The sequence below is a fragment of the Antechinus flavipes genome, chromosome 4 (assembly GCF_016432865.1).
Source record: "Antechinus flavipes isolate AdamAnt ecotype Samford, QLD, Australia chromosome 4, AdamAnt_v2, whole genome shotgun sequence".
Lineage (NCBI taxonomy): Eukaryota > Metazoa > Chordata > Mammalia > Dasyuromorphia > Dasyuridae > Antechinus > Antechinus flavipes.
This window is the reverse complement of record NC_067401.1, coordinates 337,920,544-337,933,599: the sequence shown is the minus strand read 5'-3', so window position 1 is coordinate 337,933,599 and position 13,056 is coordinate 337,920,544. Positions and strand designations below refer to the sequence as shown.

The following is a 13,056-nucleotide window of genomic DNA, read 5'->3' as shown; positions in this document are numbered from 1 at the left end:
TATTAAAATTGCTGTCAATGTTCATTAAAATAAGCCCTCCCCTGAAAATAAGCCCTCTGGTATTTTTCTGTCCAAAAAAATTAATAAGACAGTGTCTTTCCTTTACTTCTCTTACTTGATTTTCAAAATCCTTTCTGAGCTTTTACACGGCCTGAGACAAATTCTTCTTGGAGGTTTAGGACGTAGGGTCTCTGTTATTTTCTTCTAAGGTACATTATGATCTTTGTCACTATAATAGCTTTCCATGGTCAGAATCTTTTTCTGTTATTGGCTCATTTTCTCAGCCAATCACTTGACTTTTATTTATTTTTTTTTTCATCTTTTTTCATCATTCTTTTTTTTTTTCTTTTAAATAACTTTTTATTGACAGAATCCATGCCAGGGTAATCTTTTATAACATTATTCCTTGCACTCACTTCTGTTCCAATTTTTCCCCTGCTTCCCTCCACCCCCACCCCCAGATGGCAAGCAGTCCTATACATGTTAAATATGTCACAGTATATCTTAGATACAGAAGGTAGAAATAACCTGGGAAGAAAAACAAAAACACAAGCAGTTTACATTCATTTCCCAGTATTCTTTCTTTGGGTGTAGCTGCTTCTGTCCATCCTTGATCAATTGAAACTGAGTTAGGTCTCTTTGTCAAAGAAATCCACTTCCATCAGAATAGATCCTCATACAATATCGTTGTCGAAGTGTATAATGATCTCCTGGTTCTGCTCATTTCTCTCAGCATCAGTTCATGTAAGTCTCGCCAAGCCTCTCTGTATTCCTCCTGCTGGTCATTCCTTACCGAACAATAATATTCCATAACATTCATATACCACAATTTACCCAGCCATTCTCCAATTGATGGGCATCTGTTCATTTTCCAGTTTCTAGCCACTACAAAAGGGCTGCCACAAACATTTCCTTTCCCTTCTTTCATATCTCTTTAGGGTATAAGCCCAGAAGTAACACTGCTGGATCAAAGGGTATGCACAGTTTGATAACTTTTTGAGCATAGTTCCAGATTGCTTTCCAGAATGGTTGGATATGTTCACAACTCCACCAACAATGCGTCAGTGTCACTTGACTTTTAAATGCTTTGTTAAAGTAGAGCTCTATTTCTAGGATGGAGGATGCAATGTTCCAAGTTTCAGCAGTTTTGTACAGCTCTTTTCAAAGGACATTTTAGGGAACCTGGAAGTTTTCAGTTCTTCCAAGATAGTATGATTCCAGCCTGTACTCTAGTCTGGGAGTGGCCATATTTCCTGCCCTGCAACTATGTGGAGGATCCTTGCTCCACTGGGGCTTTCAATTCTAATGTTTAAGAACTGGACTGAGAGTCAGCCTCCGTCCTTGATGTGAGTGCCCTGCCCCCGTGTTAGCACAGAGCAATGGGCACTTTTCCCAGTCTCAGAGACAACATGTGACCCAGAAGTGATCACTGAGGGCAGAGGACCCTATAGACATGTCCCACACAGGTCTGCCCTTCATACAGTCTCCTCAGCCTCAGACATCTAAAGTACTTTTGAAAGCAGGAGCTGGGTTGTTGGGTTTTGTCAGGATTTTTTAGAGGGGTCATCTTTCTTTGTATCTCCAAAATTTAGCATAATATCTAGCTCATGCTTACTAAATTCTAGCTTATTGACCAACCATGAAGTACTTCTAATCCAGGGTCCTGATCCAGAAAAGTTCTCTTCCTTTCCTAAATAATCACAATCCTTAATGCTAATCCATAATACTTAATGCTTAATCACAGCCAGTCTTATAATTACTTATACATGTCTTATTCCCTCTATTATGAGCTCACTGAAGTCATGAATTATGTCTGATTCATTTTTGTATCCTCCACAGCACCTTTGGTTTATACAAGGTGAGTGGTCAATGGCTATTTGCTGAACTACTAAATTTTGAATTCATTAACTAATATTAAAAGGCAGCCTGTAACCTGGCTAAAAATTGGAAACTTACCCTATGCAACTGAGAGGATAGTCATGATTCCTAATACTTTATTCACAGAATCTTTCATTTATTTAAATAGTTTCTTACCTTTGACATTTCTAACAATATAAAATAGGCAGATAGGTAGCTCAGTATTAGAACAGCACTTACTGGAAGAAGGAAGACATAAATTCAAATCTCAGATACTCACTTGCTGTGTGACCCTAGACAATTCATAATCTTTCTATGCTTCAATTTCCTCTTCTGTAATATGGGGAAAATAATAATACTTACTTTTCAGAATTGTCATGAGGACACTTGAAATAAAATATTTACAAAGTATTTGCAAGTATTAAAGTACTATACAAATTCTAGCTGCTAATTAAAAAAAAAAAAGTATGGTGGATGAAAGAAAGACCCCAGCTTTTGAGATAAGAATTTACTATTTGACAAAAAATGTTGGGAAAATTGGAAACTAGTATGGCAGAAATTAGGCACTGACTCACACATAATACCATATACCAAGATAAGGTTAATTGGTTCATGATCTAGATATAAAGAATAATGTTATAAACCTATAAGAACAACATAGGATAGTTTACCTCTCATATCTGTAGAGGAAGTAGGAATTTGTCACCAAAGAAGAACTGGACATCATTATCTATCACAAAATAGATAATTTTGATTGTATTGTTAAAAAGTTTTTGTACAAACAAAACTAATGCAGATAAGATTAGAAGGAAAGCAATAAACTGGGAAAACATTTTTACTTTCAAAAGTCCTGATAAAGGCCTAATTTCTAAAATATATAGAGAATTGACCCAAATTTGTAAGAATTCAAGCCATTCTCCAATTGATAAATGGTCAAATTTTCAGATGAAATTGAAACTATCTCTAGTCATATGAAAAGATGCTCTAAATCACTATTGATCAGAGAAATGCAAATTAAGACAATTCTGAGATATTACTACACACTTCTCAGGAAAAGATGATGATGAATGTTTGTTAAGGGATAGACAATTCTCTGAGACCTTCCACAGTTGTGGATCATAGCATCTGAAGGAGTTGTAGGGCAGCCTTTGCTGACATAAGTGTTGTGGACTGGGAATGAGATAAATTGGAGGCAGAGGGAAGAGGAGAGAGGTCAGAAAATGCAAGAGCCTCTCAGTCTCCTTGTATCATCCTCTCACACAAGGAGATCCATTCTGCAGGTCTGGGTTGGATCTCCCGCAGCCACTATCAGGTGGCTCTTGTGTATTTCAACAGCTCCCGGTAGAACAACAAATGTTGGAGAGGATGTGGGAAAACTGGGACATGAATACATTGTTGGTGGAACTATGAACAGATCCCTCCATTCTAGAGAGCAATTTGGAACTATGCCCAAAGGGCTATCAAACTTGCATACCCTTTGATAAAGCAGTGTTTCTACTAGACTTATATCCCAAAGAGATCTCTCTCTCTCTCTTTTTTTTTAATGCTAAGGCAATTGGGGTTAAGTGACTTGCTTAGGGTCACACAGCTAGGAAGTATTAAGTGTCTGAGGCCCAAAGAGATCTTAATGGAGAGAAAGGGACCCACATGTGCAAAAATGTTTGTGGCAGCCCTTTTCATAGTAGCAAAAAAACAGAAACTGAGTGGATGCCCATCAATTGGGGAATGGCTGAATAAATTGTGGTATGTGAATGTTATGGAATATTATTGTTCTGTAAGAAACGACCAGCAGGATGATTTCAGAGAGGCCTGGAGAGACTTACATGAACTGATGCTAAGTGAAATGAGCAGAACCAGGAGATCATTATACATGGCAACAACAAGATGATCAATTCTGATGGATGTGGCTCTCTTCAACAATGAGATGATTCAAACCAGTTCCAATTGTTCTGTGATGAAGCGAGCCATCTACATCCAGAGAGAGGACTGTGGGAACTGAGTACTTTTTTAGACATGAATACGTAAGAGACCCCTAAATTAGCATTTTCACTCTTTTTTGTTGTTGTTTACTTGTATTTTACTTTGTTTCTTTTTTTATTTTTTTACTGGTTTGATTTGATTTTTCTTGTACAGCATGATAATTGTATAAATATATAAGCATATATTGGATTTAACATATATTTCTACCATGTTTTACATATAATGAGCTACTTGCCATTTAGGGGAGGGCATGAGGGAAGGGAGAGGGGAAATTGAAACACAAGGTTTTGTAAGGGCTAATGTTGAAGAATTGTCCAGGCATATGTTTTGAAAAATAAAAAGCTTTGATTAAAAAAAAAAAAAGTATGGTTGGATGGTACAAAATAGAACTTAATTTTGAGTCAAAGTATCTGATTTAGATTCATGGCTTTATTCCATAATGTGTGAGTTAGGCTAATTCACTCCCTTTCTGGGTCTGAGATGCCTGATCTCTAAAAGAAAAAGCTCTTACCTTGGATTCCTCTCAGCTCTAGATTTATAAATCAGTGTAAGACTGATGTTAGGTACCACCCTTTTCAAAAACATGGGAAGTTTGTTAGCAGACTGGGACAGAACAAACCCACAATAAACAAACCATTTGTGGAAAGAAAAGTGATTAAAAAAAAAAAAAAAATCATGTGAAGAAACTGATTCCACCAGAGAATATGCTGAGCTGGATTGAACTGTCTTTCAGATAAATATAGTAAAAGGACTTTTTGGAAGGCAGAGATAACAGTGGTTGAGATAATAATAAGGAGAGGGCATTATGGTCTACTAGATCTTTGCATGTGACTAATTTTTAGGGCTTTGAAGTTTATTGTAAAGGGCTAAATCTCTGAGCAGATGCACTTGGATAACCAAGCACTTAAGGCTAATTACCAATTGGACGATACTCTATTAGCATTTGCTTGGAAAATGGCCCGCCCCACCATTCTGTGCAGGCTCCATCTGTTGGTGTATAGATTGGGAGGAGGGATTGGAGGGTGGAGTAAGAAAGCAGAGTGACTCCTGGCCAGATTCGTGTGGCCATTCCTCTCACATCCACAAAGAATAAAGATCAAGGACTTTTTCTTATTCTGACTCCAGCTGATTCTAAAGTATCCAGGGTGCCAACGCAGTCATCACAGTTTATAGCTAAGAAATTGTAAATCAAATAAGATTTGGGGACACTGAGAAGATTATATAAAGAAATCTTACCTAAAGGGGAATCTCATAGAGTAAAAACAAGTCAATGGACCGCCCCCTCCCTCCCCACCCAGGAGACGCTGACTTGACGCAATGAAGAGTATACACAATTGGAGAAGAAGCTGTTGGAGGTGGCAGATAAGGTGCAAGGCAAAGAAGACAGGAAAGCTTCCAGCTGCCTTAGAGGCTGGAGCAGCTTCCAGAGGCTCAGGGCAATGTGAGCTTTGCTGTTCTTTGGTGCCATCTACAGGGGAACCTCTTATTGGTGCCATAAGTTCTGCCTCTGTTTTGCCGTGAGAATATTGGCTCTGGGTAGAGCAAAGTAGGATCCCCTATTATTTGATGGTCTGAGGAACTCTGCAGGTCTCTAACTTAAGGAAACTGCTTGTCACCAAATACGTATAATGTTGAAATGTATTTTGCTAAAAAAAAGTCTTATCAGTGGTGGCTGTGAGCTAAAAGAGCTTGTTACCCATATATTGGACTACTTGCACCTAGGGTAGGGAGTGGGGGAACGGGGGGAAATTGGAACACAAGATTTTGCAAGAGCTAATCTTGAAGAATTGGAAAAGAAAGCAAAGGAAAAAGGAAAAGACCTGGCCATAAGAAAAATTACTTTGGCAGCCATGTAAAAGCTGGATCGGAAATAGAAAAAGAATGGTTTCACAGCAATCAATTAGAGACTTATTATAACAGAACAACTGAGAGGTAAAGAAGATTTGAGCTGGGTCACAGCATTAAAAGTAGAAAAAAATGAAAACCAGAAGGGAAACAGTTAGTACAGAAGTACCAAAAATGTTAAGGCTGTGAGTTCCCTAAGAGAATATAAGTTGCTCTATTCATGTAACTCCCTACTAGGTTTCTACAGATATGTTCCCACTACTCCATGGATACTGTATAGTAGAGAAAGACTATGACCAAGGTTCAAGGGCATACTATTATATAAAATGATTTTTGTTCTTGTCTTTTATTGAATATTATATTTATCCCTATTTTTGCCTCCTACTGAGTAAATAATGAAAATATTTTTGCCCTTCCCTCATAATGAATAAATGTCATTATTGCTTTTGTCTTGCTTTTAGTAAATTTAAAACTTAAAAGTGTCATGAGGATGATTTTATATAAAAAGAAAGCATCTGTGGAAGCTCAGAAACTAGTGACAAGAATCTTCCCTCTGATCCCTGCTCCTCCCTCTCCCCCCCATCACAAACATACACCAAAGTTACTCATAGAGCCCTGAGAGTTTTGAACTGTAGACATGTGGTATAGCCTTCCCAAGGAACCACAAAACTACCAGTGTGAGTATGGGTTGAAAGAGAAAAAGTAAAAGTTTATGCTACATATGTATTAGACTAAACTTTATAACATTCCTCTTTTTCCCCAATCCAATATTTATTAAGTGCCTTCCATATAGGACAAAAAACAGACTGGCCTTTTTCCTGACAGAACTTATAAACTAGGATGGAAAGTACATGCATAAAAATAAGTATAATGTGATAGAATAAGATTAAGTCCCTAAGAGAAGTTTACACAGAGAGCTATAAATAATTTCAAGACAGAGGAACTACTTTTGCTTGGAAGATGGAATTGAGAAGGAGGAGACCTCTAAATTAGATTATAAAAAAGTGAAGTTTCTATTTCAGTAGCCAAGAAATGTGATAGTTAGCATCACCAACCTTCAGGTGAAGAATATAGCATGTGTGAGTTTTAAAGGGGCAGGATAAAACTGTGGTAACCAGTTTGAATGGAATATAATGTATATAGAGGAAAGCAATATGAAATATGAATGGCAAGCTAAATTGAAGCCAAAATATAGAGAACCTTAAATATGAGTTTAAGGAATACATGTTTTATTCTATAGACAATACTGGGTAACCATGGGTTTTTAGAAGAGAAGCTATAGATCAGACCTGGCCATAAGAAAAATTACTGAGGCAGCCATGTAAAAACTGGACCGGAAATAGAAAAAGAATGGTTTCACAGCAATCAATTAGATACTTATTATAACAGAACAATTGAGAGGTAAAGAAGACTTGAGCTGGGTCACAGCATTAAAAGTAGAAAAAAGGAAAAAAAAAATCATAGAGATCATGAAGAGTAGAAGGGGCAAGACTTACCAATTGATTGGATGTGGGTACTGAACTGAAGAAGGTATCAAAGATTATACTGATGTTTCAAGGTTGGATGACTAGTAGAATGATAGTGTTATCAAAAGAAATAGGGAAATTGAGAAAAGCAAGTTTTAGCAGAAAGAAGGTAAGTTCAACTTTGAATACATAGAGTTTAAAACAAAATCTAGATGGAAATATTGAATGGGTAATTAGCAATGAAAGACTTTAAGGGAAAAAATAGAAAAGACTTGATAGTTGATTGTACCAAGTCAAGTCAACCTGTATTTAATAAGTGCTGAATATGTTCCAAAAACTGTGCTAAGTAAGCACTGGGGATACCTAAAAAGGTATTGACAATGCTTGCCTTCAAGGAGCTTACATTCTAACAAGGGAGATAACAGGCAAATAATTATGCATATAAGAGTCATACAAAGTAGAGGGAAGGTGATCTCAGAGGAAGACACTAGCATTAAGAGAGACTGGGAAAGCTTTCTTGGAGAAAGTAGGATTTTAAATGAGTATTGATAGAAGCCAAGAAGCAGAGATGAGGAAGGAAAACATTGCAGGCAGGAAAAAATTCACTGAAAAGGCACAGATTCAAGAGATAGAGATGGTGTGTCATGTGCAAAGAACAGCAAGAGGGACAAAATGCCATTGGATAATAGAGTACATGGAAAGAAATAAAGAATACATAGAGGCAATAATGGAAGTCATGAATGTGCATAAGGTTTCCAAAGGAGAAAATAGTGAGGGGAGAAAGAAAGTCAATGACATTACCTTGGAAGATATCCAAATTGGAGGGGAAGGGTAAAGGAACAGGTAAGTCAATGAAGGAGTGGCCAAAGAGCTAGAACAACCAGAAGAAAACAGTGTTATAGAAGCCAAGAAGGAAAGAGAATGCAAGGTCAGGAGTGTGAAATGTAGTAATTGAAGAGGAAAAGGTAATTGGATCAGGCCATTAGGAGAGTATTAATAACTTTCCAGAAATCAGTTCCAATACAGTGTGGTCTAGAAAGAAACCACATTGCAGGTAACTAAAGAATAAGGGAATGATAAAAAGCAGGGAATAAAGATTAGAGGAGAAAAGATGGCAGTACAAAAAGGTAATGGTAAAAAGGAAAAAAAATTGAATAATCTTTTTATTTTCAAAATATACACAAAGATGGTTTTCAACATTCACTCTCTCTTTCTCTCTCTCTCTCTCTCTCTCTCTCTTCTCTCTCTCTCTCTCTCTCTCTCTCTCTTTTTGCTGAGGTAACTGGGGTCAAGTGACTTGCCCAGGGTCACATAGCTAGGAAGTATTATGTGTCTGAGACCAGATTTGAACTCAGGTCATCCTGACTTCAGGGCTGGTGTTCTATCCACTGCACTACCTAGCTGCCCCTCAGCATTCACTCTTTTTTTTTTTTTTTTTTTTACAACTTTTAATTTTAATTTAATTTTATTTAATAACTTTGTATTGACAGAATCCATGCCAGGGTAATTTTTTTACAACATTATCCCTTGCACTCGTTTATGTTTCGTTTTTTCCCCTCCCTACCTCTACCCCCCCCCAAGATGGCAAGCAGTCCTATATATGTTAAATATGTTGCAGTATATCCTAGATACAATACATATTTGCAGAACCGAACAGTTCTCCTGTTCAGCATTCACTCTTGCAAAACCTTGTGTTACAAATTTTTTCTCTCTCCCTTTTCCCCACTCCCGTCCCCTAGATAGCAAGTAATCCAATATAGGTTAAACATATGCAATTCTTCTATACATATTTTCACAATTATCTTGCTGCACAAGAAAAATCAGATCAAAAAGGAAAAATAAGGAGAAAGAAAACAAAATGCAAGCAAACAACAACAGAAAGAGTGAAAATACTATGTTGTGATCTACCCTCAGTTTCCACTGTCCTCTCTCTCTAGGTGTAGATGGCTCTCTTCATCACAAGACTATTGGAACTGGCCTGAATCATCTCATTGTCGAAAAGAGTCATGTTTATCAGAATTGATTATTGTATAATCTTGCTGTTGCTGTCTATGATGTTCTCCTGGTTCTGTTCATTTCACTCAGTATCAGTTCATGTAAGTCTCTCCAGGCCTCTCTGAAATCATCCTGCTGATTGTTTCTTACAGAACAATAATATTCCATAACGTTCATATACCATAACTTATTCAGCCATTCTCCAATTGATGGGCACCCACTCAGTTTTCAGTTTCTGGCCACTACAAAGAGACCTGCCACAAACATTTTTGCACATACAGGTCCCTTTCCCTCCTTTAGGATCTCTTTGGGATATAAGCCCAATAGAAACGCTGCTGGATCAAAGGGTATGCACAGTTTGATAACTTTTTGAACATAATTCCAAATTGTTCTCCAGAATGGTTGGATCTGTTCACAATTCTACCAACAATGCATCAATGTCCCAGTTTTCCCACATCCCCTCCATTATCTTTCCCTGTCACTCTAGCCAATCTGACAGGTGTGTAGTGGTATCTCAGAATTGTCTTAATTTGCATTTCTCTGATCAATAGTGATTTGGAGCATCTTTTCACATGATTACAAATAGTTTCAATTTCATCTGAAAATTGTCTATTCATATTCTTTGACCATTTATCATTTGGAGAATGGATTGAATTCTTATAAATTTGAATCAATTCTCATATATTTTAGAAATGAGGTCTTTATCAGAATCCTTGAATGTAAATTTTCCCCCAGTTTTCTGCTTCCCTTCTAATCCTGTGTGCAATGGTTTTGTTTGGACAAAAAATTTTTAAATTTAATATAATCAAAATAATCTATTTTGCATTTCATTATGTATTCTTATTCTTTGGCCATAAATTCCTTCCTTCTCCACAAATCTGAGAGGTGGACTATCTTTCTTTTGTTCTTCTAATTTTCTTATAATATCACTCTTTATGTCCAAATCATGAACCCATTTTGACCTTAGTTTGGTGTGGGTGTTAGATGTGGGTAATTGCCTAATTTCTGCTATACTACTTTCCAATTAAGAAAAAAATTTTTTTTAAAGAATCGAGGTGACATGAGTTTGTAGTTTATAGCTGGAGGAAAATTTTTAGTCTTAGAAATTATCCATAATGAAAACAACAGACTCCCAAAGGAAGTGTGATACTGAACAAAAATAATAATTAAAAAAAAAACCTTTAAAGTTTGGTTAACAGTTTGTTGCCAAATGGAGGTCTACATTCAAGATAGGAAGATAAGGTATGTAAACTTTTTCTACATTATTAATGAATCACATTGCAAATTTAGAGCTTGAGGGACCAGATATCATTTGGTCCAATTCATTTTACAGATGTTTTAATAAGTTTCAGAGGTTAAAATGATTGCCCAAGGTCGGAAAGGTAGTAAATGGAAGAGTCAGTATTTGAACTCAGGTGTTCTGGTTTGCAAATCTAACGTACTATCCTATGCAAGGTCAGCCAATTGATTCAAGTTTTTTAAAAAATTATGAAATACCTACTTTGTATAAGACTGTAGTAGATACTAAAGATGAATCAAAAACCTTCAACCAACTTTTAGTGTACTAGGGTAGGAGTTCTTAAAGCTTTTTTTGGTCACTCTTTGGCCTTCTGGCAAAGCCTACTAAGCCCTCCTCCAAATAAAGTTTTAAAATATACCAAATAAAATACAGGAGATTATAAATGAACTCAATTATTTTAAAATGCAATTATCAAAATAGTTTTAAAAATAAGTTCATGGATCCCAGGTTAAGAATCTATGTGATGGGCTAATTCCAACAGACTTGTGATAGAGAGTCCAGAGAGAAAACTATGGATATTGAATATGAATCACAACATAGTATTTTCACTATTTTTGTTGTTGTTTGCTTGTTTTTCTTTCCCTTTTTCATTTTTCCCCTTTTTGATATAATTTTTCTTGTGCAATAAAAATGTGGAAATATGTTTAGAAGAATTATGTATGTTTAACCTATATTGGATTACTTGCTGTCTAGGGGAGGATGGGAAAGGGAAAGGAGAGAGAACACAAGGTTTTGCAAGGGTGAATGTTGAAAACTATTTTTGCATATATTTTGAAAATAAAAAGCTATTATTTAAAAAATGTTTTTAAAAAGAATGTCTGTAATGATTACTTGCTAACTTGGGGAATGAGGAAATCAGGGGAGGGGAAGGAGAAAAATTTGGAAGATAAAGTCTTACTAAAAAATCAATATTGAAATCATCTTTATATGTATCAGGAAAAAAAATTGAGGAAAAAAGAATCTTTGTAACATGTAATCAATATGTTAATATATGTGAAATAATACAAAGTAATTTCATGGTGTCACAGGTAAATTATATTATTATTATTTTTAGTACAGAAGTGAGAAAGGAGTAGAAAGCATTCTTTTTCCCATAGTCAATATCTGAAAGAATTCACAAGGTATATTATTTTGCTTAAACTGTGGTATAAGCAAGTAATGATTTTCAAGACTCCAATTTTAATTTCTATCTAGTCAGGAAATCTGACTTCTACTCTAAATTAAAGATGTTTCCCTAATTAAGTAGTGTCATGAAAAACAAATCTCTTTCTGAAATTTTATGATAGGAGTAATGATTTTTTAAAAAAATTATTAGTATTACAAGGCATATGATTGCTTTTGGTAATTAGATATTGTAGTAGCTTAATGGATAGAGAATGACTTCAGGGTTAGTTAGACCCGAGTCTAAATTCTAAGATTTGTACTAGCTGTGTAAAAATTGAAAGAGGCTATAGAAAGACTTATATGAATTGATGCTAAGTGAAGTAAGCAGAACCAAGAGAACACTGGACACATCAACAAAAAGATTATGCAATGATCAACTGTGATGAACTTAGCTCTCTTCAACAATGAGGTGATTCAAGGTAATTTCAATAGACTTGTGATGGAAAGTGCCCTTCACATCCAGAGAGAGAATTATGGAGATGGAATGTAGATCAAAGCATAGTGTTTTCATCTTTTTTTGTTATTTGTTTTTTTGTTGTTTTTTGTTGTATTTTTTCCCCATTTTGATATAATACACAATATAATGAATATAGAAATATGTTTAGAGAATTGCATATGTTTAATCTCCATTAGATTGCTTGTTGTATAAGGGAGGAAGAAGAGGGGAAATGAGGGAGAAAATTTTGAAACATTAGGTTTTGCAAAGGTGAATGGTGAAAAATAGCTTTGTATGTATTTGCTAAAATAAAATACTATAAAAAAAGAAAATGAAAGAGGCTAAAAAGAAAAATACTGTGGATAAGAATGGAAGCTATTAAAGACTTGGGAAATAGGTAATTCCTTCTACTTTTTCAAGTGATATGAGGATATTGCTATTTTATTACTAGTAGTAATATCACTAAAGTGATGTGTAGAGGGCTGGAAAGATGCATTGAAATCGGCATTGAAATTGGGATTGCTGGGACTGCCGGGACTGCCAGGACTGCCCAGACTGCGAACGCTTGAGGCTAACTTCTGATTGGACAATACTCTATGGGCATATGCTTGGAAAATGGTCCTTTCCACTATCTGTACTGGCTCAATGATTAGTGTATAGAGGATTATAGGAGGGACTAGGGAGTGGAGTAAAGCTAGCCAGAGACACACTCTCGGCAGTAGACAAGGGAAGATGGTCGTGGAGATTCTGCTTCCATCCTGTTCAATCCTGAGTCTGGGGACCAAGAATAAAGATTGCTTATCCTGACTCCGGCTGATTCTGGGGTGTCCTGAGTACGAGTGCGGTCGTTACAGTGATGTTATATATATTACCTTAGATATAGCTCCAAAAAATCCAACTTCAAATGCAAGACCCTCATGTCAAGAGACCAGCACCAAAGATGAAGAACTAAAGCTGAAAACAACTATAGATACTATTAATCCCTATAATAACATATTAATTTGCACTGAAAA

The 13,056-nt window shown here is 36.0% G+C and overlaps 1 protein-coding gene across 1 annotated transcript in view; it reads right to left on the bottom strand.

Moving 5' to 3' along the window:
• GINM1 (glycosylated integral membrane protein 1) overlaps positions 1 to 13,056 on the bottom strand; it is a 38,686-nt gene that overhangs the window by 16,868 nt on the left and 8,762 nt on the right. The window lies entirely within an intron of this gene.